Below are 5913 nucleotides of genomic sequence, written 5' to 3' on the forward strand. Positions count from 1 at the left end.
CTCTCTGGCCACTCGATTTCTGATCTAAAAGTGACTATTCTTCAACAAAAAAACTTTGAAAACAGACTCCCAGGAGAGACTGCTGAATTGGAATTAATTTGCAAATTAGATACAATTAACTTAGGCTTGAATAGAGACTGGGAGTGGTTGAGTCATTATACAAAGTAAAACTATTTCCCCTTGTTTATTCCTTCCCCACCCCCACTGTTCCTCAGACATTCTTGTTAACTCCTGGAAAGGGCCCACCTTGATTATCACTTCAAAAGGTTTTCTCTCCCCCCACCCCACTCTCCTGCTGGTAATAGCTCATCTTAAGTGATCACTCTCCTTAAACGTGTATGATAAACACCCATTTTTTCATGGTCTGTGTGTATATAAATCTCACTGTATTTTCCACTTTATGCGTCCAATGAAGTGAGCTGTAGCTCACGAAAGCTTATGCTCAAATAAACTGGTTAGTCTCTAAGGTGCCACAAGTACTCCTTTTCTTCTTTCCATAGCGAACATGAATGTTCAAAAACCAACAGTTAATCTGTAAAAGATGCAATTTGTCTGCAATTATTTTAACAAAAAAAGACACACTCTGGCTGGTTTGATTTTAGGACTTGGTCTTGCATTTACATGAGACTCTTGAGCCAATTCAGTAGGCTTTTCCCCCCCGCAACTGATTCCCACCCCCCATCCCCGATGCAAAAAATCTTTAGCAAATGCTTTTGCCATATTCTGAGGTTTCGCTTTTTAGAGCGGAGATGAGCCTGTGCTGGAACACAAGATCTGAAACTGCCAAAACTTGATCAAGAGTGATCCAGCTCTGGATTCATAGATTCTTTTGGGGCCAGATCCTCATTGGTGTGAATCGGCATTGCTCTGAATTCAAGGGCACTATGCTGATTCACACCAGCTGAGGAGCTGGCCCATACTTTTTAAGACCAGAAAGGCCCATTCTGATGATTTAGTCAGACTTCCTGCATAACACAGGCCCTAGAATTTCATCCAAAGCTCAAACCTATCTGCTATCTCAATAGTCAAAGAAGAATTCTTCTCTGTTCTGGAGGGAAATCAGTTTCAGCCCTGAATCCATATTCCACTCCCATCCGTTTCTACTGGAATGCTTTTTTTCTTCACTTGTGCATCCTCTACAGTGATTTATTTGCAGGGAGAAAGACAAACTGTCCTACTCCTTTCCCTAGCTGTAAACAAACAACCACCACCCAACCAGGAAAGACATTTTCTCTTCCTTCATAGAGTCTCCTGGGGGTTGAATGCTCATTTGCTAACTAAGGGCTCCATCCTGCATACCATCTATAGTCATTCCCACACAGAGTCTGACTGAAGTCAGTGGGGCTGTATGGGAAGCATATTCACCTAGAGATAACTGTTTGCAGGTGCAAGCCCTATATGAGAGCAAGCTATTTACCATGGTCCTGCACCGTTAGGACTTTTGCAGACTTCCTCCCCCATTCAGGGGTTCCACACCAAAAACCCCACTGATCTCCTAGACCGTAGGAAGCAATATTAGCTATTCAGTGTCCAGCAAAAAGAACCTTGAACTACTGTAGCTCCATGAGCATAAAAGCACGGTAGGGCCAAGGCTATACTAGAAGATGGATTTCAAACAACAGAGCACTGGATTTGCTCCTGAGAAGGAACAGCAAAAGTTGTGTGCCAGCTGGTCATCTGACATCACATTGAGCCCCAAAGAATCAGGCTCTGTCAGCATGTGGTAAACAGGAACTGGGGTTGGTGTTCGAGCCCAGGTGAGAGAACTACTCTCTGTCTGCACAACCCAGTCAGGCTGAAAACCCTGAGGCTGCCACGTCTGAATGCTGCTCCTTCCACATCCTCTGTTGAGGTCACCGGCAAACATTTTGGGCTGTCTGGGGAAAGGCTGGTTTCCGTACCCAGCACGGCAACCAGAAACATCAGGCCATCAACTCCGATTGCAGCACTTGATCTAAAGCATTAACACTGTAAGAAGGAAGAAGAAGAAGAAGAAATGTTCCCAACATGGATTTCTGTAACAATTTGTACCTGGGAATGCTAGCAGCAGACATAACCTAGCACTGACATAAACAGAGTGCAATTCTCCTTGCTTTGCCAATATATATTTACTCAAGGCACTGGAACAAGACGATATGCATGCTTGAGGCTGAAGAAAAGCCTGTTTGTGCCTATTACACTGGAGACATTGTACAAGGCCAGATTCTGACACCTATACTTGGATTAGATAGTACCTTACTGTATGGGGTCATCTCATTGAAATGAATGGCATTTCTTGTCAAACAAGGTACTACTCAACACAAATATGGGTGTCAGAAAGGCACAAAATAAAAATTCCTTTCCTATACGGCTGCTCAGGTCAGTATAAATGTGGATTATCAGCCATTAATTTTGCCATCTGGGGAAGAGGGGGCAGCCTTGACATATGTACCGGAGAGTAAGCCAAGCCTTCATGTAAGGTTTGCATTCAGAAATTAAGGGTACTCATGTGTCTGAGGCAATTCCTCCCATTTTAAGCCCCATCTTGGGGCTAGGCTTCAACATGACCAGTTTAGCATGTGTTGAAGTCTACACTGCTTTTTAGCGGGTGTCAGCTAACACACTAACACCACATCTTGAAATCCTAGTCCAGGCGAGGCCTGGAATTCCTCTTCTGGCCCCCCTTCCCACAAACCAGATCATCAGCCCTGGGGCTGATTCTCGCCCACATTTACCTCCACTGATTTCAGTGCCCTGACACAACATACAGTGTAACGCAATGGAGTGTAATGCAATGTCATCAAGCCCTGTGTTGGGTAACAAGAAAAACCAGCCATGCTGGAAAGAAGATGGAGTCCACCCACTTGTTATTTGGCAAGTTCAAATCCTGTGACTTTTCCATTTAAGTTGCCTTAGAAAGAAAAAGAGTGGATATTTAAAAGGACCATGACATGTATGAAGAGGACTCCATGATTACAATAAAAAGGGTCCAAACCCTTTGAAACCAGGTTCTTTCTTTTCACATCTATATGTTCCTCCTGCCCCTCGCTCACCCCCCCGCCCCCCGGATAAAAAAAGTCTTATATGCCCGTATAGGAAAATAAAGTTTAATTTCAACTTTGCAGCAATATAGGAAAAAGATGCCCTGACTGACATGAGAACTCAAGTAACAACTTCATTTCCTCTTCTTATGAAAATTCCCTGCAGCTCACTCCCGCACACAGAGTTGGGGAATGACTAAGTTAAGGCCCTTCCCAGAAACCTACATTTCAGAGCAAAGTTTTTAATTCAGTTAATTTAGACAGGAAAACTAAGAACTAGCCCTAGCATTCTAGTGCTACCAGATTTTACATCCCAGCTACAGCAGGATGAATAAAATGATTATTTTCAGCTCATGGGCAAATTTTGAAAAGTCATGAAAAATATTCTGGGTCACAGGAAAGGTTTTGTTTTGATTTTGTCCATTTGCAAACTCTTTCCTTTCTTTTATTTAAAAAAATCAAATAAAATTGGGAAGTTTGGAAAGGAAAAGTTTCAAACTGAAAACTTGAAATGCTTCATTTTGAAAATGTTGAAATGAATCTGCTTCAAGTTTTGGTGTCACCAAATTGACTGGAAAGTCTCACCCAGCTCTCATCCTACCAGTCAAAAATGAGACTTGTGAGTTAATGCTCTCCAGCAAAAAGGTCCTTGGACCAGCTCCTGTGAAGTCACTGTGAGTTGAGGGCAATCAGCATCTCAGGGCAGGCACATTGGGCCAGATTTACAAAGGGATTTAGGCACCAAAAGATGCAGACAGGTACAAAGTGGGATTTACAAAAGCACCTGAGCAAGGTAAGTGCCAAACACCCATTGATTTCATTGAGTTTACGTATCTGTTTAGACAAGTGTTGATCAGACGCCCACAATCATAATATTTCTTGCTTGGGCTGGGATCTTCCTTAACAGATTGACAGACATTGCTTGTTTGGTGACGTTCACCAGCCACAGAACCCCACAGATAATCTGCTTTGTCCTCACCCTGCAGTTATAGGGAGAGGGCCACCCAGGTTGCATTGGGCCCACGGCCACACTACAGACTCTTTAAGCCTAGGGTTGCCAATTCTGGTTGGACGTATTTCTCTAGGTTTGATCCCATGACATAACCTTTCATTAAAGATTCATCTTTAATTCCTGGAAACTCCAGGACAATCTTGGAGGGTTGGCAACCCTATCTGAGATGCTGAGTGTGTCCTTTGGAGAGGCCATGTGCAACTCTCACTGCAGTCAGTGGGGTCAAGGGTGCTCAGCACCTTAAAGGATCAGACCCTTAGACAATTAATTTAATTTATTATTAAAGTGTTTTCCCTTCAGGACATGCCTCTTGCTCCCACACCGGAGGTTTTTGTGGATAAATATTTTCCTTGTTTTTAAAGACAAAGCAATAATTAATTATTTTTTCCAGTTCTATAAAGAAAGTCAAAATAACAACAACATTTAATATCTTACATACATTAACTCATTAGGGGCCAAATCCTGAAGCCCTTATTCAGGCTGATCTCCCAGGGCTGCAGGAGTTGGGCTCTTAAGCCTCACAACACCCCTGTGAGGTAGGTAAGTATCATTATCCTCATTGTGCAGCTGGGGAAACTGAGGCACAGAGCAGTGAAGTGATGTGGTCAAGGCCACATAGTGAGTCTGGGAGCAGAACTCAGGAGGTGCCTGGCAGCCAGCCCTGTGGCCATTCCACTAGACCATGTGGCCATGGCTTCCAGTAATTTAGTCTCCAAATACTAAATTAAAACCTTCCCCATGACACTGGCACAGAAGTATGGCCAGACACATCTGTAGCTGTCTGCCACCAGCTGCTTCAGAAAAATTGAGAGAAATCATAGTGCTATTCCAGTTATAAACCAGGTGCTACAAAACACTTTATACACAGAACCTTAGTCAGACAAAACTGCTGTTGGAGCCCCTGGGCCCAGTCCTACAGGGATCCATGCTTAAGGATTTCGGGACTCAGTCCACAAATAGCTTTAAATTCACTCTCTGGTTATTGCTATGCTTTGATACAAGTTGGAAGCGTGTTCCTACTTAAAAGCTGGTCTTTCCGGCCTTGTCTTCACCCCAGAATTAAAGAGTTAACTAGCGCTCTGCTGGTAGGCACTTAAAGGGTTAATCCAGGAGGTTTGACCACACCTGGAAGTCTTGCTGCCCATCTTGATCACTTCCACATTGTCTAAGAAAGTACTTGCCCTGTTGAAACCACACATACTTCTGAGTGCAACTTGCACCAACATGAAGCTGACCATGACTCAGCCTTGCCTGATGCCAAGTCATGGTCAGTCAGCCTGGTATTAGTCAACCCGACTCTTCACTGCGAGCATTTGGGAGTGATGACAAGGCCTCAGGGAACATTGCTGGCTCTGTACTTGGAAGGAATAGTTCTCACTGCACTGCTGAGCCCAGTCTAAATGAACCATTCCTGCATTAGCCTGCCAGTGACAGCCGGGGACGCTTGGCGTGGCTACGGACTGGCGGACACTGGAGGACGTTAAGGAACTGCAGCAGGCCTCAGACTGTACGTGGCGTCCGATGCTAATGATTTCCAAATGCACACTAGTTACATGGAGGTTCAATTCATTTTTTTAGCAGCACAGCCTCTCTTCCATTTAATAAAGTTAAGTAAAATCTTGAGCTACATCCCCATCTTGCACGCAGAGATCACAGGCATGACACGGACACAGCTCCTCAGACTGCTGTCTGGAAGCAGCACTCATGGCTCAGTCACGGCTGGAATGAGTTGATTTGCATTTGACCTGAAAATTAAACCTCAGAAGGTTGCATTCATCCTAACCCAGCATCCGAGGTGCTGATAAGGCTCTAGACAGGACGTGGGGCAAGGAGGAAACAGTACTAGGGTTCCTTTGGGTTTTCTGATAAATTCTTCACTGC

This window comes from Eretmochelys imbricata, chromosome 17 (assembly GCF_965152235.1).
Source record: "Eretmochelys imbricata isolate rEreImb1 chromosome 17, rEreImb1.hap1, whole genome shotgun sequence".
Classification (NCBI taxonomy): domain Eukaryota; kingdom Metazoa; phylum Chordata; order Testudines; family Cheloniidae; genus Eretmochelys; species Eretmochelys imbricata.